We start from the raw sequence: 21374 nt of genomic DNA on the forward strand, positions 1-21374 counted from the left end.
CATGAACGATCGGCGAGCCAAAACGTGTCGTCCGGTAGGACGACCGACCGACGATCCACCAAGACCGTGGCCCGGCTCAAGTGATGCGTGGCGGCAATGGTCGGGCGAGCCATGTCGACGCAGACCTCACTGCTGCTCCAACCCGACTGCACTAGTGCCGCATTGCAACTCCCCGACTGGCAGGCCGGACTGCCCTCCAGACGCGTTCCAACCGAATGACAGAGCCGAAGTCGCGACTCGAACTCCTTACGACAGAAAACGACCGGGAAGTAATAGCAGTCGACCAAAGATAGTGCGGGAAGGGATATATCGATACGCGATGCTAGAGCCGGTCACGGTCAGGCAAAACAGCAACTCAGTGACAGTAGTAATTTAAATTAACGTAGTGAGGGGGAAGTACCTTAAAAACAGGCTGAAAGTACATGATGGTGGGAACACGAGCCACGCAAGGCTCATGAAGACCTCGTCACTTCACATTCGGGAGGACGTCGGTTCAATCCCGAGTCCAGCCATCCTGATTTAGGTTTTCCGTGATTTCCCTAAATCCCTCCAGGCAAATTCCGGGATGGTTCCTATGAAAGGGCACGGCTGACGTCCTTCCCCGTCCTTCCATAATCCGATGAGGCCGCGATGACCTCGCTGTTTGGTCTCTTCCCCCAAACAACCGAACCGAACCTCGTCGCTGCTGTTGAGGAGGCTGAGTTGGTGAGTTCGTGAAACGGCTTCTGGTGCAGTACACCGCTAAGACAATTTGTCCGTACCACTATTAAACAGCTATTCCCCAGAGTCAGATAACAGGATAGGAGAACGAAGGCTGTACAACACTCCAACAAATTAGTAACAAAGTCACACAAATGATTTGGAAGGTTTACTTATCTTTGTAACTACTTGAACGTTTAAGTATACAACGTTGCATGTAATATAACACAAAAAAGGCCCTCAATGGCGAAGTGCAATAATCGTAGGTAGACTTGACAGTACATAGCAAATACTATTACAACAACTGTCTGTTCACTTTTAACAGTTCACTAAAAGACGTTCCCTGTCTAAGTCAGCGCTGGACAATGATCTATAACCAAGTGGCCGAGAGCTGCTCTTCTGCCTCCCGAGTAGGCTTCTGTCCGCTGTCGTCCGGACATTGGTGATTTGTACTCGGCCGGCAATTGGTCGAGGCAAAGTCGATTTCTTCATCCTCAGCGACGCCCGTGGCGCTGGTGGACCCCGTGCAAGTGGCGACTCATTATGGCTCTGGCACCAGCTCGCGTCTTTGCTCCTTTTCGCTGGCTATGTCTTGTGCGGACGACACAATAGGTCCCTTACCACGGAGTGATACACTTACCGTGCTCTATCATCATCATCCCTGCAAATGTTAACATCATCACCCTGTGTATCTGGAAGCGTTGGCCGTGGATGGAATCGCCAAGATAACAGCAACAGAATATTGTTTGACGAGCCGACGATTAGATTGGCGAGAACAGGGTTTTTGATTATGGCGCCGGTCCCTCGCTGCTGCTGACGTCATCGCTGTGTTGGCCTGCTCAACTAATCTTCCTGAGCATATGTTAATTTGTCCAACTACTGGAACGTTCTGCACCATGCTGCCTCGCGTACTTATGGGGGTGAGCTTGCCTCTCTCGGAGCTATGGCGGTGACAGCTGTCAAAAGCTTTAATGACCTATCAGATGTATGGACAGTATGACGGATATCACTGGCGACAGCTGATGCACTTATTTCACTACAAATTCATGATCTAGACTTTGTAACATAAAATGATTCAACTCCTTTCCCTCACAGTCTAGATAATTAATAGGGTTTAGCTACTCTTATAGACGCTCCCCGGTTTCGTTTGTTACTTCAGTAAAGGTATCTGGACGCCAAATAATTCGTTTACCGTGACGCCCTCTCCTCTTTCAAAAATGGTTCAAATGGCTCTGAGCACTATGGGACTTAACTTCTAAGATCATCGGTCCCCTAGAACTTAGAACTACTTAAACCTAACTAACCTAAAGACATCACACACATCCATGCCCGAGGCAGGATTCGAACCTACGACCGCAGCGGTCGCGCGGCTCGAGACTGTAGCGCCTAGAACCGCTCGGCCACTCCGGCCGGCTCTCCTCTTTCCATCTGCGATAGGTTTAACGGTTCAAGTGAGCTTCCGTAATAGAAAGCTCTCCACGGCAGATCTCTGCAGTCAAACCGGAAAATTTTAAGATGATAAGCAGCTTCAATTTAGAAACACTGTGTGGCCTTCAAAGAAACAACGGATATCAATCCCGAGATTAAACACATAAGTACCCTGTCGACTATTTCTCGCTAGTAATTACGTTAATATTGGGTTGCAGACATTGTGGTATTAGGGTGACTGGGGCTGGTTGTCACACAGGTTGGTCGGCACAAGTCTCAATTTTCACTCACCTTTTCTGTCTAAACCCAAACCACAGCACGAATACGATATTAATTAGTACAGGTTTTCTATTTACTGGAAATAGTTCTCTGGACTTCATTGATATTTTTGTGTTTTGTTTCGCAGCTGTAGGTACTCATTCACTGGTATAATTGACGCTCATCATTCATTATGTATTCAGAGGCGTGTGTTTCCCAAATGCCTTCCACTACTTTATAACAGTCGAAAAATTTCATACGGTATCAACTTTGAGGTTAGGTGCTAGTTCTGTTTGTCCAGTTCGGTTTTTGTCTGAAGCGTCGATTCGGCGTTGGTTGCTACAAAAATATATCTCAGGTCAGACAACCTAATCCCACTAGTTTTCAGTAGCTTTCTCGCTTGCTTCAGGTATAGATAGTGGAAAATAAGAAAAGATAAACCGAGGAGAAGCTTCTCCAGACACCACGATTGCAACAGTGAAGAAGGAAGGTTAGAGGAACTATCAATTCGTGAACGAGCAGCTGATATTCGTATCAGTTGTCCAACATTAACAAGATACACGGTTATTTCCAAATAGAAAAGTCCTTTTTTCTAATGACGACGAGAATGAAGCGAAGTAATCAGTTCTTCAAGCAGCTGATGTTTGCTATTGTACAATGACGACCCAAAGAAACTGGTACGCCTGCTTGATATCGTATAGGGTCCCCGCGAGCGCGCGGAAGTGCCGCAGTACTACGTGGCATGGACTTGACTAATGACTGAAGTAGTGCTGGAGGGAACTGACTCCATGAATGCTGCAGAGCTGTCCATAAATCGCTAAGAGTACAAGGGGGTGAACAGCACGTTGCAAGGCATCCCAGATATGCTCAGTAATGTTCATGTCTGCGGAGTTTGGTGGATAGCGGACGTGTTTAAACACAGAGCCACTCTGTAACAATTCTGGACGTGTTAGGTATCGCATTGTCCTGCTGGAATTTCCCAAATGCGTCGGAATGCACAATGGACATGAATGGATGCAGGTGATCAGGTAGGATGATTAAGTACGTGTCCCCTGTCAGATTATTATCTAGACGTATCAGTTGTCCTGTATCATTCCATCTGCACACGCCCCACACCATTACAGAGTCTCCACCAGCTTGAACAGTCCCTTGCTGACTTGTAGGGTCCATGGATTGATGATGTTTTCTCCATACCCGTATACGTCTATCTGCTCGATAGAATTTGAAACGAGACTCGTTCGGCCAGGCAACATGTTTGCAGTCATCAACAGTCCAATGTCGGTGTTGACGGGCCCAGGGGAGCCGTACATCTTTGTGTTGTACAGTCATCGAGGGTACACGAGTGGGGCTTCGTCTCCGAAAGCCTATATCGAAAAATAAAGTCTTGCTGGGCTGTCATATTTGTGGTAATATCTAGAAAAGGATACATACTGTATTATGAAATACACTGATGACAGAAGAAGAAACTATAAATATTGCCTTTTAGAAAATTAAAACTCACAAATTGTGACAAACTTCAACAGTCTCCCCTACAGACTAACTTCTGATACTTCAGTGTCTTGTCCATTACAAAAATTGTTCGTGTATTAAAAATTTTCGGTACTATGTGAGATTGTTTAAAGCTTGTATACGTACCATACGTAATGTATCCTAATTTTTTTCAGGTTCTATGAAAATAAATCGTAATTCACATTTAATATTTGAATTGGAGTCCTGTATTCTCCGTGAGTGATCAGAAAAACCAACCATCAGGTTCCTAATCCCATATTGGTAGTTATAACCGTCTTCCATTATTTGTTGTGTGTTTTCCAATCTCCTTCTCCCCCTACAGTTTTCTTCCACAACACATCCGTCTAGTACCATGGCAGTTATTCCCTGATGTCTTAGCATGTGTCCTGTCATCCTGTTCGTTCTCCTTGTTTGTATTTTCCAAACGTTCCTCTCCTCGCCGATTCTTCATTTCATATCGTTTCATCGATTTTATAATCTATGATTCACTTCCATATAATACTGTGCTCGAAACGAATATTTTCAGAAATTCCTGCCTGAAATCGAGATCTGTGTTTCATACTGCGTGTCTCCTTTTTATATACTCATTGCAACGTTTCTCATGTGTTATTTAGCTCAGAAGGTAGCACAGGTCTTTAACATAATCTACTTCGTGGTCACCAATTTTGATGTTAACTTTATCGCTTGGTTCTGTTACTTTTCGTTATTGTCGCCTGTCTTCGGTTTACTCTCAATCCACACTCTGTACTCATTAGATTGATCATTCCATTCAACAGGTTCTGTAATTCTCGCTCACCTGCACCAAGGAGTGTAATGTGATCAGCGAATTTTAATCCCACTGTTGAAACTTTCTTCGTCACTGTTTGTTAGATCCATAGACTCAACATCAGGGACGAAAGATTGCATCCCTTTCCTACATACTTTCTAATGCGAACACTTCGTCCTTAGTCTTCCATTCTTACTGTTCTTTCTTGATTGTTGCACATATAGTGTCTCACCATATTTACCTTCAGCTCACTCCTCTTTTTCTCAGAATTTCTAACACCCTGCACCTACTTCTATCGTCAAACGCTTTTTAGATGTCGGAAAATCCTATGAACGTGTCTCAATTTCTCGTAAGTCTCTCTCTCTTTCTCTCTCATCATCATCGCGACGTCATAACTAGTATAGTAGATATTATTTCCTAATAAAATATGTCTTCTGTACGTATTGCATAGTTGAAATTACAATGAAATCTAGAACACTAGCTGCTTACAGGCGTTGTTAACTATCACTGTGAACACTTGAAAATGTCTACCCCGACTGGGACTCGAACCCGGGATCTCCTGCTTACATGGCAGACGCTCTGACACTTTTTTTTAACTCATTTTGTTCTATATTCATCGTTGAATTTGTTCAGGGCGGACGTCCGATGACACCCGTTTAGGTTCTTCGTCGATCCATTCACTCAGTTTTTTGTTACAGAGAGTAGCTAACGCTCTGACCGAACACGCTGAGCTACCGTGCCGGCTGCAGATTAAAACTGTGTGCCGGACCGAGACTCGAACTCGGGACCTTTGCCTTTCGCGGGCAAGTGCTCTACCAACTGAGTTATCCAAGCACAAGAAAGTAATTTGGAGATGCCGGGGATAGAACCCAGGGCCTTTCACATGCAAAGCGAACGCTCTACCACTGAACTACATCCCCAGTTGACTGACCCACCGAGGACACAGAGGATAGTGCGAGTGCAGGGACTTATCTCTGGCACGCTCCCCGTGAGACCCACACATCCAACTTACTGTGCACATTACATTTTAATGCCCCTGCACACCATACTCATTACTCGCGGTAGTCAGTCCACCAATACCCGTAAGAGTTTGAGCAATGTGAGTGCATCCGCGCTGAAGATCAGTGGCCGGTAAGCCTTATCTATATGAAGATGGCATCTGTTCTTTTAGACATGTCCGAAAGAAGAGATACCATTGATAATCATGGAGCTCTCGAAGAATGAAATTATAATGTAATCCAGACCATTAGCTGCTTACAGGTGTTGATAAATATCAACGAGGACAGTTGAAATTGGCTGCCCCCACCGGGACTCGAAGTTGGAAGTGTGGGTCTCACGGGGAGCGTGCCAGAGATAAGTCCCTGCAGTCGCACATCCTCTGTGTCGTCGATGACAGTCGGGTGCCGGCACGGTAGCTCAGCGTGTTCGGTCAGAAGGCCGATTGTTCTCTGTAATAAGAAAACTGAGTGACGGAATCAACGATGAACTTGAACAGTTGTCATGTGACGTCCGCCGAGACCAAACGAAATGAAAAAAAAAGACCAAAAAGACCATGTAAGCAGGAGATGCCGGGTTCGAGTACCCGTCGGGGCAGACATTTTCAGCTGTCCCCGTTGATATTTATCAACCTCTGTAAACAGCTAATAGTCCGGATTTCATTGTAATTTCATTCTTCGAGAGATGCAAGATCACTACTGGTATCTGTTCTTTCGGACATGTCCCTTTGACAATTGAGTCTTTCAGAGATGGTAACCACTTGCTAAACATTCTGTTTTACTGCGTAATGTCATCCAGACAATAAGATTTGTTCCTACATTAGAACATTCTGCAGTTTCAGAGAACGGGAAATAAACTAACTACAGTATTACGGTAATATGTCCGACGTCCGCGTTACATTACACTCGAATCAGTAGATATGCCAACAGCACTCATGAATCATACATGACTGATGAGCACGAATCTAGGTACGGGGAGAACAGAACAGGTGCTAAATTCTCTGTACCTGAATATATGTTGACGCGATTTACACGTATTTGAATGAGTAATGGACTATTATACAGTACCGAGGGCTATAAGCGTCCAATATTCTGTGTAGGAGACCAGTGCAGCTCATGTGCTAATTGCAGCTAGAATTACGGAGCCGGCCGTGGTGGTCTCGCGGTTCTAGGCGTCAGTCCGGAAACGCGCGACTGCTACGGTCGCAGGTTCGAATCCTGCCTCGGGCATGGATGTGTGTGAAGTCCTTAGGTTAGTTAGGTTTAAGTAGTTCTAAGTTCTAGGGGACTGATGACCACAGATGTTAAGTCCCATAGTGCTCAGAGCCATTTGAACAATTTTTTAGAATTACGGATGTCGATAGGCCTACGTTGTTTCCTCTTGCTGAGTGGCTGGGTCACCGGAGCAAACTGAAAACATTTTTAATGTAGTACAGAGCAGGATGGGAGCACTATGGCGGACGAGTGCATTACCGTTTACTGAACGAAAAACACTGCCGAAAAAAAAATGCAACACACTCAAGGACAAGGTAATTGTACTAATAAGTGACGTGACAAGTAGTTCATTACTGTAATACTTTATAACAAATTTAGTCCGTATGAGACACACACGTCACAGGAAAGGGTATCCAAACAGTGCATCAAAACACAGTGTACTCTCTTCCGGCGGCAACACAGGCGTGCGTTCTCGTACGGAAACGATCGCCGGCCGAAGTGGCCGTGCGGTTCTAGGCGCTGCAGTCTGGAACCGCGAGACTGCTATGCATGGATGTGTGTGCTGTCCTTAGGCTAGTTAGGTTTAACTAGTTCTAAGTTCTAGGGGACTAATGACCTCAGAAGTTGAGTTCCATAGTGCTCAGAGCCATTTGAACCATTGTTTTGGAAACGATCACAACGGTGCCGAATGACGCCCTAGAGTACTCTGTCCTCAACACCTTGAAATTTTTGCTGCAATTGGGATATGGTTCTTGCAGGTTCGGGAGAACGTAAGTTCCTACTTCACCATGTCCCATACGTGTTCTTTTGGCGAGAGGTCTGGGAAACTTGCTGGCCAGGGCAGTCGTCGTAGACCACAAAGAGGACGATGCATCGCAGTAGCCGTGTGTGCTGTCGAAGAAAGGATAGCGGCACGGGGATAACAACCTATACAATGTCTTGGGCACTGATTAATTTACCAAGCATAAATACCAAATACACTGAAGAACTAAAGAAACTGGTACACCTGCCTAATATCGTGTAGGGCCCCCGAGAGTACGAAAAATACCGCAACTCGACATGGCATTTACTCTCCTAATGTCTAAAGTATTGCCGGAGAAAATTGGCACCATGAATTGTGCAGGCCTGACGGTAAATCCGTAAGTGTACGAGGGGGTGGAGATCTCTTATGAACAGCACGTTGCAAGGCATCCCAGATATGCTCAATAACGTTCATGCCTGAAGAGTATGGTGACCAGCAGAAGTGTTCCTGGAGCCATTCTGTAGTAATTCTGGACATATGAGGTGTCCCATTGTCCTACTAGAATTGCCTACATCCGTCGGAATGCACAGTGGACATGAATGGATGCAGATGATCAGACAGGATGCTTAAGTATGTGTCACCTCTCAGAGTCGTATCTAGGCGTATCAGGGGGTCCCATATCACTCCAGCTGCACACGCCCCACACCATTACAGAGCCTCCGCCAGCTTGAGCAATCCCCTGCTGACATGATGGGGCCATGGATTCATGATGTTGTTTCCATACCCGCACACGTCCATCCACTCGATACAAATTGAAACGAGACTCATCCGACCAGGAAGCATGTTCCAGTCACCAACAGTCCAATGTCAGTGATGACGGGCCCAGGCGAGGCGTGTCGAGCAGTCATCGAGGGTACACGATTGGGCCTCTGGCTCCGAAAGTCCATATCATGTTATTTCGTTGAACAGTTTGCACGCTGACACATTTCGATAGCCCAGCACTGAAATCTGCAGCAATTTGCGAAGGGGTTGCACTTCTGTCACTTTGTACGATTCTCTTCAGTCGTCGCTGGACCCGTTCTTACATTATCCTTTTCCGGCTGCAGTGATGTCGAAGATTTGATGTTTTACTGGATTCCTGATTTTCGGGTACACTCATGAAACGTCGTACTGGAAAATCCCCACTGTATCGCTGCCTCGGAGATGCTGTGTCCCATCGCTCGTGTTCCGACTACAACACCACGTTCAAACTCACTTAAATCTTGATAATCTGCCATTGTAGCAGCAGTAACCGATCTAACAACCGGGCCATAGACTTGTTGTCTTATATAGGCACAATCTGCCATCGTAGCAGCAGTAACTGATTAACAACCGGGCCAGACACTTGTTGTCTTATATAGGCGTTACCGACCACAGCGCCGTATTCTGCCTGTTTACATATCCCTGTATTTGAATACGCTTGCGTATACTAGTTTCTTTGGCGTTTCAGTATATTACCGCAAGTTTTCACTGATCCCGCTTTCCACACCATGGTGCGTGGGGTGAGATCTATTTCGGACCTGGATGTCATGGGTAAAAGTGTAGTGCTGCTACACATTACGTCCACCACTCTTATACAGGCAGAACCTACTCTTATCACTGAAAGCAACAGAGTGCCATTCCTCTTTCCAGTCGAATCTTTCATATTTTTAGAGTAGCAGCGCTTGGCAATGTTGGCCAGAGGCATGTGTCATATTAATCCTGTTGCAAGGGTACTGTTCCCAATGACCCCTGATAACACTACAGGCGCTACTGTGCTATGCAAAGGTTCAGTACTTGTTCTGCGAGTGTTGGAATGTTCCACAGACGACTGCTGAAAGTGGCGGCACACCACTGATACACTGTGCCCAACACGTGCAACGATCCGACGATCGTCCCTCCAGCTTCCTGCAGATTCACAATGCGACCTCGTTCAAATGACTGAAGTCATTCGCTAGAATACACACTCGTCGATGGGGCATGATTGTAGCCCAGAAGGAATGTTTCAGTTACTGTTCATTCCTAAACTCGGCACAATTACTGGCTGCAGAGTCGAAACATAAGGCGCACAGGCAAGCCTGCTGAGCTCCATCTAATTGCCGATGACTGTGACAACTGAATCACGCTACAGCCCTCAGTATGCATATTCCGAGTGGTTATAATTATACTGACGGTGCTCCGAGTGCTGTAGTGTGGCCTATATATATCGTAGGATGCTGAAGCATCGCATGTGTGTATTAATCGGTGCGCCAGCAGAGAATGCTCAGAAAAATAACAGTTCCACTATCTGGCAGCAGGTGAAAATTTGGCACTGTAAGCAGTGAGAATGGGTAATCTTCTCCTACTATGAAGTCAGTATGTCGTCTGTCGCATAGTGATGCGTGTTGATTTCTAACTTTTGGTGTAAAGGGTTAAGAAGGTTGAAGTTTTCCGTACGAAACGCAGTGGTTATTAAGAAGAAAGACCGTGTACTGCTGGTACAGTTGTTTCATGAAAACGGCAGCCATAACAGCGGTGTTTATTTACATCCATCCGGTACTGTACTGTGGTGCCAATGAACAAAGTCTTTTACGGTTTTATGTTGGCGGTGTACACGCTTACCAAGTATCGAATCACATTTTCAGTAGGATTCAGGACTTGCTTACAGACAGAACGGAACACGTCCTTCTTAATAGAACAGACTCAACAGATACGTAATGTTGGAAGTATCACAAGCGGTTGTTGTAAAGTAGCCGGCGAAATATGAATGTAGATGTAAATGAATTATACTGTGTAATGTGTGGAAGATGCAACAGCACACATGAGATGGGACCAGGTTTGTACTACAACAGCTTTCTTTTACTTATTTTTCCTTTTTTTTTCTTGGAGGGTTATCAATCCGCGTTGAATATATTTTCTTTCGGAAGAATCCTTCACTCAGCAGTGGAGTCTGCACTGTCGTAGGGAAGAAGAGGAGGATTAGGATTTAAAGTACGTCGATGACGAGATCATTAGAGATGGAGCATAAGCTATGATTCCGGAAAGTTGTGGCAGGACAACGGCTCTTTTTAAAGGAACCATTTAAGCTTTTACATTAAGCAGTTTAGGGTTCAAATGGTTCAAATGGCTCTAAGCATTATGGGACTTACATCTGAGGTCATCAGTCCCCTAGACTTAGAACTACTTAAACCTAACTAACCTAAGGACACCACACACATCCATGCCCGAGGCAGGATTCGAACCTGCGAGCGTAGAAGCAGCGAAGTTCCGGGCTGAAGCGCCTAGAACCGCTCGGCCACAACGGCCGGCCGCAGTTTAGGGAAACCGTGGAAAGCCTAAATGAAGGTAGCTGGAGGAAACTTTAACAACCGACCTTCTGCATTTGATACTTGAAATGTATCCGCATTTGCGAATATGGACTGCCATAAGCTTTACAATGGAATGACAGCAAACATTTGTGCCAGAAAGGCGCTCGTAGTCAAATTTTCCACTTATCGCGAGCGGTCGCATTACCAATAGGCATCTGAGCAATACTCACGGCTATACTCAAACTTCCATATGTCACCCCCCATGTGTCCACAACCTGCACTCGTACATTCGTTACGTATACAAAATACGGACATATACGTAACGAATATGTCCGTATTTTGCATCGCACATCTGAACAACACGGGCACTGCAATATCATACTTATCCGCCGAAAGAGGGCAAGCGACTTGCAATTGAAATGTCACGTCTGCATGGGATTATACATAATGAATGTACAAGTGCAGCTTGTAGACACACGGTCCACGTCATATGGAAGTTTGGGCCTGGCCGTGAGCTGTGCAAGTAGCCTAATGGTAAGTCGACTGATCACTATATGAGGGAAATTCGGGTTCGAGTCCCGGTCCGGCACAAATTTTCACTGTCGTCATTTCATTCTGCAGCTAATTGTTGTCTACGTTCACAAATACGAATACATTTCATGTATTTCATAACGGCTGCAGTGGCTGCAATGCTTGTTCCTTCGGACAGGCGGGAGGACGACGGTTCAATACCTCGTCCAGCCATCCTTATTTAGGTTTCCCGTGATTTCCCTAAATCACTCCAGGCAAATGCCGGGATGGTTCCTTTGAAAGGGCACGGTCGACTTCCTTCCCCGTACTTCCCTAATCGGATGAGACCGATGACCTCGCTGTTTGGTCTCTTCCCCCAAACAATACAATCCTTCGGACAGGAACTTGGCGACGTATGTACTTTGGAACCACACAGGCTCTGCAATGCAGTATCCTACACGGGAGTCCAGTATGTTGACCACTGCGCCGCTTCACTGCGCTGTTGTGGAACTTCTGACAGAGTGAAACAGTGTGCTGTAGCGAAACTCGAATTCGGAGTAGTGCCATTATCGTATGAACTTTTACGCACTACTGTCGACCCGACGACAATACTGCTCTCCTGTGTTCGAAACATCGCAGAACCTCTCCAGGAAACTTTGCTGGAATAGCACTCTTTGAAGAAACGGTATCGCGAATTAACGTTCTTAGGCAATACCTTGCAGTTGTTGTGTTCCTATACATTAACAAGCTCCGGGAACAAGTAAGGTGGGATGGCTTAGGTGCACATCGTCAAATATTTATCAGCTATAGTAATGAAGCCAAACAGCTTGTAGAACGTTTGTTAAGTCTTTGACAAATAATAACCGGCCGCTGTGGCCGAGCGGTTCTAGGCGCTACAGTGTGGAACCGCGCGACCGGTACGGTCGCAGGTTCGCATCCTGCCTCGTGCATGGATGTGTGTGATGTCCTTAGGTTAATTAGGTTTAAGTAGTTCTAAGTTCTAGGGGACTGATGACCTCAGATGTTAAGTCCCATAGTGCTTAGAGCCATTTGAACCATTTTTTTTTGACAAATAGTAAGTGCTTAGATAATAACTTTTTATCACAAAAAATGAGGTAAATATTTTCAATAATTATGCATATTCTGCATCGACGCTCCTACCCGTAATACTGGCTAAAAAGAAAACCTGTTATCGATATTTAGCGGTAAAGAATCAGTCCTCCAAATAAAATTATTCTACTGATGGTTTTTGTCAAAGGCCGAAGAGAGATTTTAGGGGCACATTTTCAGAAAATCGTCTTTAATGCATCTGAGAACTGTACCACACAGATGTTTGGCATCTTGATGCACGTTTAGTCCTTTGAGTTTACTAAATACTTTCTTACTCAAATAGGGAACAAAGAGGTCCAGAGTTTAATTCCTTGCTAGCATCAAGATGGTTAGAGACAGCAGAAGGGTGAGGGATGGAATCTGGCCCCTCCCTTGCTGGGGAAAAAAGGAGGAAGAAGAAGAAGAAGAAAAACATGCCAATATTCATTAGAAATGACGAAAAATCAAATCACGAACGCTGCTAGTTAACTGTCCTAACTTTCAGTTAGTAACGTACATGAACGTACTAGTTTTGGTGTATATACGATAAACAATAGTTATCGAGACGTAATAGATGGAAAATAAACTTTTTATTTCTCTAATTTCCATTGAGACAGGGTTTGTAGCTAGACTGAATTCTTTAAAAGATTTTATGATGGCTATTTATTTCTCGTTGACTTTGACATATGAAAACTTGCTTTGTGATGCTAACATTATTGCACACTAAAATGCATAACTCCAGTTATAAATCTTCATTATTATTAATGGTACTGAGATTGATTGCAGTGGCGAGGCATGTCTGAAGAAATCTCGATTTATTTACAGCCAAAATAAACTGTATTTTGTGGGACCCGAAATGGGTGTATATAATTAATGATACGAAATGTAGAGGCTGCGATTAATCGTTGGGGTCTGGGCTTGATTCCAGCCATGCTTCCCAAGCGAGTAGTCTGGCTACGTCAGATAATTGATTCACAAATGTTTATGGCCGGTTCTATAAGTTTTTATAGCAGCGATTATTTTTAATCGTTTACCGTAGTGACACGAGTTATTAAGTGGTTCCTTTCTTCATCCAGTGCGCCAAAGCAATATATATGATCATCTACAATGGTCTCTCTATTACTAACGCCACTTCACGGTGTGTGGCGAAGGGTGCTTGAGGTATCACTAGTATTTCCCCCCTCACCCGTGCCATTAGCGAATAGTACGAGGGATGGAGAATAGGCTGCGATAATTCTTCTTCTCAGAAGTCAGATTATTATTTAACATCAACTTCCCTAACTGTTGCCTCACCGCTCTCTTGTCTCAAGATGAAGGATAGACAACCTGCACTGATCAAGATAGTCTTTCTCGAAAGCATTCCTTTGTTATAGCAAGGTACGTTCTCTTCAATCCATTCAAAATATATGCATTCCTATAGTTAGGCAAAATACTTCGTGGATACAACTTCATCCCATCCGTTCTGACAACGGCACTGTGAAGTCCAGCAGTGGCACCTTCCGAGATCCACTCTTCAAGCGGCCGGGTCACCGTGTCTTTCACCATGGGCGTCTATTCCCTATTATTCACTGGCTTTTGGTGACTCGTTTCGGAGTAGTATCTGCCCTCTCTGTCTACTTCATTTCTGGCTGAATTTCTAATGTTGGCTGGCTAACACATTATAGCACGCTGAAATAAATTTCTGTCACTCCTTCAATCGGCTCAAAACCAATTTGCGTGCTTGATCGCTTCACAGAAATTACTATACAATTATTTTGACTTTAGAAAGTCCCGTTTCTTGCTATGACACGGGTCATCGATTCAGTCAGCTCAACTTTGACGGAAAGTGGGATAATATAATAAAGAAGTGAGGAATAGTTCCCAGTGAAATTGAAATGAAATGAATACCCTTAGCTGCACACAGACGTTGATATAAGTCAACGGGGACAGTTGAAAATGTGTGCCCCGACCGGGAATCGAACACGGGATCTCCTGCTTACGTGACAGACGCTCTATCCATCTTTTCTCTCTCTTTTTTTTTTTTTTTTTTTTGTCCGGTATTGTTCGTCGCATTTGGTCTGGGCGGACGTCTTAAGACATCCGTTCAAGTTCATAGTTGATTCCTTTACTCAGTTTTTTTTATTATTACAGAGGGCGAGCAGCCCTTTGACCAAACACGCTGAGCTACCGTACCGGCTTTTCTCTGGCACGCCTCCCGTGAAACCCACATTCGTAGCTTATTGTCCCGCACTATACTCATAGTGCCCCTGCACATTACACTCACTACGCACTATACTCATAGTGCCCCTGCACATTACACTCATTACACGCAGCTTTACTGCCGATTCCCGTAAGAGTTCGAGCACTGTTTGTGCATCTGCACAGAAGAAGATGGTCAAATGGCCGGTGAGCCTTATACAGGGTGTTACAAAAAGGTACGGCCAAACTTTCAGGAAACATTCCTCACACACAAATAAAGAAAAGATGTTATGTGGACATGTGTCAGGAAACGCTTAATTTCCATGTTAGAGCTCATTTTAGTTTGTTATTCCACCTACGCTCAATGGAGCACGTTATCATGATTTCATACGGGATACTCTACCTGTGCTGCTAGAACATGTGCCTTTACAAGTACGACACAACATGTGGTTCACGCACGATGGAGCTCCTGCACATTTCAGTCAAAGTGTTCGTACGCTTCTCAACAACAGACCGATGGACTGGTAGAGGCGGACCAATTCCATGGCCTCCACGCTCTCCTGACCTCAACCCTCTTGACTTTCATTTATGGGGGCATTTGAAAGCTCTTGTCTACGCAACCCCGGTACCAAATTAGAGACTCTTCGTGCTCGTATTGTGGACGGCTGTGATACAATACGCCATTCTCCAGGGCTGCATCGGCGCATCAGGGATTCCATGCGACGGAGGGTGGACGCATGTATCCTCGCTAACGGAGGACATTTTGAACATTTCCTGTAACAAAGTGTTTGAAGTCACGCTGGTACGTTCTGTTGCTTTGTGTTTCCATTCCATGATTAATGTGATTTGAAGAGAAGTAATAAAATGAGCTCTAACATGGAAAGTAAGCGTTTCCGGACACATGTCCACATAACATATTTTCTTTCTTTGTGTGTGAGGAATGTTTCCTGAAAGTTTGGCCGTACCTTTTTGTAACACCCTGTATATATATGGTATCTGTTCTTTCGGACATGTCCAAAAGAACAAATACCATCTTCATATATATATATATATATATATATATATAGTACACAGTATTTTGACTCATTCGTGATGGGTAAGCTGAAACAAACTCTACGTAAGATTACTGAAGTCTCTGTGTATTTACTGTACTAAATCAATTTAAATACGATCGCGCATGATTCTCTAGCCCGTGAGGTGACTGGAGTATTGTGTACTTCATAAGGGAGACATATTAAACATAGAACGTACATCCGTGAAATAGCTCTCTGGAAAAGGGCATTTTCCGTGATAGACTGAAATATGCTATTGTTATACCTTTGCATAAAAAGGGGGATAGATCTGATGTCAACAATTACCGTCCAATCTCCCTTCTAACAGCTTTATCCAAAATTTTTGAGAAAGTAATGTATTCAAGAGTAGCTTCACATATCTCTAAAAATGAAGTACTAACAAAATGTCAGTTTGGTTTCCAGAAAGGTTTTTCAACAGAAGATGCCATATATGCTTTCACCAGTCAAATTTTGAATGATCTGAATAACCGAACACCACCCATTGGGATTTTTTGTGATCTCTCAAAGGCTTTTGATTGTGTAAATCATGAAATTCTGCTAGACAAGCTCAAGTATTGTGGCATGAGTGGGACAGTGCACAAATGGTTTAATTCGTACCTAACTGGAAGAGTGCAGAAAGTAGAAATAAGTAGTTCTCGTAACATGCAAAGATCAGCACATTCCTCAAACTGGGGAACTATCAAGAATGGGGTTCCACAAGGGTCAGTCTTGGGTCCTTTGTTGTTCTTATTATATATTAATGACTTGCCATTCTATATTCATGAAGAGGCAAAGTTAGTTCTCTTTGCTGATGATACAAGTATAGTAATCACACCTGACAAACAAGAATTAACTGATGAAATTGTCAATACTGTCTTTCAGAAAATTACTAAGTGGTTCCTTGTAAACGGACTCTCACTGAATTTTGATAAGACACAGTACATACAGTTCCGTACAGTGAATGGTATGACGCCATTAATAAATATAGACCTTAATCAGAAGCATATAGCTAAGGTAGAATATTGCAAATTTTTAGGTGTGTCCATTGATGAGAGATTAAATTGGAAGAAACACATTGATGATCTGCTGAAGCGTTTGAGTTCAGCTACTTATGCAGTAAGGGTCATTGCAAATTTTGGTGATAAATATCTTAGTAAATTAGCTTACTACGCCTATTTTCACTCATTGCTTTCATATGGCATCATATTTTGGGGTAATTCATCACTGAGGAATAAAGTATTTATTGCACAAAAGCGTGTAATCAGAATAATAGCTGGAGTCCACCCAAGATCATTCTGCAGACATTTATTTAAGGATCTATGGATATTCACAGTAGCTTCTCAGTATATATACTCTCTTATGAAATTTGTTATTAACAACCAAACCCAATTCAAAAGTAATAGCAGTGTGCATAACTACAATACTAGGAGAAAGGATGATCTTCACTATTCAAGATTAAATCTAACTTTGGCACAGAAAGGGGTGAATTATACTGGCACTAAAGTCTTTGGTCACTTACCAAATAGTATCAAAAGTCTGACAGATAATCAACAAGTATTTAAGAAGAAATTAAAAGAATTTCTGAATGACAACTCCTTCTACTCCATAGAGGAATTTTTAGATATAAATTAAGAAAAAAAAACAAAAAATATATTAAAAAATTAAAAAAATAAAAATAAAAAATAAAGAAAAACAAAAAACACAATAAAATAAAGTTGTTATATTAACTTAAGTATGTTGTTGAATTAACCTAATTATGTCATGTATTGGAAAATTCGACTCGTTCCACATCATTACGAAATATCGTATTCATGATCCATGGAACTAGTATTAATCTAATCTAATCTAATCTAATCTAATCTAATCTAATCTATCAGCACTTAAACTTTGTGCAGCTTCTGTTTGGAAATTTGAATACTGAAATGTATTTGAGTAGCATAGAATGTGTAATCACTATTACTTACACATTTCAAAGATGTTTGAACGTATACTTTTGGATAATCAGTCATCACAAACATAGCCTTCGTGTGTCTTCTCCAGTCCATGTAGCGTGATCTCAAGCAAAGCACACAACACACCTGTACCATAGTTCTCTGTCTGCCTACTTGTCCACAGATGCAGCATAACACACAACGTATCCTCGGCACGATGGCATCTACCAGCAGGACAGTGCTATATGTCTCACAGCTCGCAGTGTTCTTGCGTCGTTCGAAGAGCACCAGGATAAGTTTGCCGTTCTCCCTCGGCCACCAAACTTGTTGTCCCACGGCACGATACCAGCAGGACAATACTGTGTGTCATACAGATGGCAGTGGGCGGACGTGGTTCGAAGAGCGTCAGGATGAATTTACCGTAGTATCATGATCTCCAAAGTCCCACCACCAAAGTCCCCGGATTTCTTGCGAATCGAGAGTCTGTGGGACCACCTCGATTGGACTGTTCGCGCCATGGACGCTCAACCGAGCGCAGATGGCAATGGCATTGCAGTCTGCATGGCCTCACATCCCAGTCGGTATCTTCCAGGATCGCACCGACGATCTACCTACAAGTCTCAAGCGGTCCGCACTGCGAAAGTTTATTATTCAGACTTTCGACAGGTAGTCTGCTGCAGAGCTCCATATTCAACAATGTAAGATGAACGGACTGCTCTGAAGCACTTGTGCATGAATCAGCATTGTTCTCTTTCTACATATACGCCACAGATCACCATCTATCATACTATACAGAGCAGACAAGCCTGCATACGCTATATTCTGTCGAGAGTCTTGGACGTCCAACCACATGGCACCTAGTGGTAGTTTCAGTGTCCTCCTGTCTCTTTCCGTAGATTCTCACGACAGTAGCACTTGAACATTCGACCAGCTTCGCCGTTTTCGAGACAGTCGTTCACAGACAATGCTTAACCATAATCTTCGCTTTGTCAAATCGCTTATCTCAACGGGTTTCCCATTTGCAGCCCATAGCTTCGCTGGGGCGATTCCCCGTCCGTGTCTTCTCCACTTACATAATTTTGCTAGCGCAACACGTGACCTCAACGCGATATCGAAGCTTCATTTAGTTACGGATTCCAGCGGTACATGTGAAACAACGGGTTCACTCACATTAGGGCAATGAAGCTGCACAGTCGCTGTTGCTGTTCAGCCGGCCGGTGTGGCCAAGCGGTTCTAGGCGCTTCAGTTTGGAACCACGTGACCGCTACGGTCGCAGGTTCGAATCCTGCCTCGGGCATGGATGTGTGTGATGTCCTTAGGTTAGTTAGGTTTAAGTAGTTCTAAGTTCTAGCGGACTGATGACCTCAGATGTTAAATCCCATAGTGCTCAGAGCCATTTGAATCATTTTTTGTTGCTGTTCTGAAACGAATCCTATTTTATGTTTGGTAGTTGTTTCAACCGTCGGAGCACTCGAATCTGCGATTGCGAAGACCCAGTCGACATGAATGATAAATTTCACCGAGTACGGTTTTGCGGTGAAATTTTGACAGGAATACCGGGTAAACATCTGGCAAGACTAATAACAGTGTAAATGAACTATATCACAACCAGTTCCTACATACAACACTTTAGAAATTTCTGCACACAATACCGATTGCTGTGTTCAGTAAACTCTGGTTCCATGGCCAGTGTACATGTGCGAGCACAACCATCGACTATGGCGAAAACTGGACAGGTTAAGTAGGATATGTGACGTGCTGGAGCATTCACTTAATATTTCACTCTTTCAATGATTAATTTAAGGGAGCATCAAGAGTGGAATATGCTACGGTCGCAGGTTCGAATCCTGCCTCGGGCATGGATGTTTGTGATGTCCTTAGGTTAGTTAGGTTTAAGTAGTTCTAAGTTCTAGGGGACTAATGACCACAGCAGTTGAGTCCCATAGTGCTCAGAGCCATTTGAACCATTTTTGAAGAGTGGAATATGAGGGAGAGTTGGGTAATTATACGCTGTAGATACTCCTTCAGTATTTCAAGCTACCAATCTCCGCCTGCTGTCCTCTTCCCATTCCTGTAAGTAACAAATAATAACAAGTAAACAGATGTCATTTCAAACGTGGAATGCGTGAGTGTGAGGGAAATAAAGAAGGGCAGCTTCTTGTTAGTTTCAGAAAACAGAAAATTAGAAGGTAAGCATGTTATTAAAATCTATAGTTCACTATATCACTGCATAGACTTTCTTTCTAAAGTCAATAGTTTAAGAAACAGAATCCAGTCTCATAGGTGTTTGACGGGAGACTGCGGTACTGATATGCTGAATGAGACCGTATGAACAACCAACTGAAAAAGACTATGAAAGAAGCCGAAATGAAGAAGAGAATAGGGAAAGAATAGAAATAACTAGGCTGAAAAATAATAATGGGAAAGCTGTACGTGGGTTCCCTACTGGGCAGCCAGAAAAGAAGAAAATGAAAACAAGACGTAAGGAGGAAATACCAGAGTAATCGGAGATATCGGAGTCGTAATGACGATGATGATTACAATAAGCAGTTTACTGACTCACTGAAATAACTACCTACAGATAGTAAGAATCTAATGAGTGGTCGGCATGGTCCCCAAGTACAAATGCATATTTTTACTGATCCCTGGCCTCTCCGGGGTCACAAGATCAGCCACGGAATGTTCTTTGGCCTGGACCCTCCCGACGATTGTGTCAGAGTGTTTGGATTCAGACGTCTCATGCTGTACCCACCTACGTCCATGGAGTGTAAAACGTATTCATCTGAAATGACTACTTGACGCCACTCAGTAGACGACCAGTTGGGGTACAGTCTTGGTAATCCCAGTCTTTGTCGCCGATTAACAGCTGTCAGCATGGGGCCATGAACCAGTCGCCTACGGTGGAGGCTCATACGCAGCAACTTTCGCTGAACGGCCGTTGAGGGAAACTGTTCATAGCCCCTTGATTCATATGGGCGGTCAGTTGCTCAAGAGTGACACATCTATTCGTCCGTACACATCTCCGCAGCCGTCGTTCATCTCTGTGGTGCATCTATGGCCGTTCTTGGACAGCCCACGGTATTCTTTAGCCACGAGGGCACGTGAACAGTTTACAGACTAAGTCTTTTCGGAAATTCCGAAAGCCAACGATCATGCCATTTTGGACGTCAGTTAAAGCATTCCATTTCCGCATTACGACAACGACTGCACTTTTTCCCGCGTCGCCCCGACACCCTTTACACACCCTCAACTGCTAGTGCTGCCAGTGCTCTAAGCACTGTGGGGCATAACATCTGAGGTCATCAGTCCCCTAGACTTAGAACTACTTAAACCTAACTAACCTAAGGACATCACACACATCCATGCCCGAGGCAGGATTCGAACCTGCGACCGTAGCAGCAGTGCGGTTCCGGACTGAAGCACCTAAAACCGCTCGGTCACAACGGCCGGCTCTAATGATGCAACAGTCCGTCTGTCAGTCGTTATGGCAAGTGGACGTCGAACTGGACTGGACTGGACAGTGTGAATATCTCGTGTGCATCGAGCTTAACTGGATGTGGCGTCTCTCCTTGTATCTGTCTTCCACAAATCTCTGCATAAATTGCAAACCACTGTGAAGATCATGGCAGACTTTATTTAGCATGGTTCCCCATATTAGGACTTATTCCTGTTCAAATCGCTTATGGAGCGCGGGAAG

The 21374-nt window shown here is 44.0% G+C and overlaps 1 non-coding gene across 1 annotated transcript; it reads right to left on the reverse strand.

The window, feature by feature from the left end:
* Positions 1–5508: 5508 nt before the first annotated feature.
* Positions 5509–5580, reverse strand: Trnaa-ugc (transfer RNA alanine (anticodon UGC)). The gene has a single exon. It is a non-coding gene; the product is annotated as a tRNA-Ala (tRNA).
* Positions 5581–21374: the final 15794 nt, after the last annotated feature.

Source organism: Schistocerca nitens, chromosome 2, assembly GCF_023898315.1.
Source record: "Schistocerca nitens isolate TAMUIC-IGC-003100 chromosome 2, iqSchNite1.1, whole genome shotgun sequence".
Taxonomy (NCBI): domain Eukaryota; kingdom Metazoa; phylum Arthropoda; class Insecta; order Orthoptera; family Acrididae; genus Schistocerca; species Schistocerca nitens.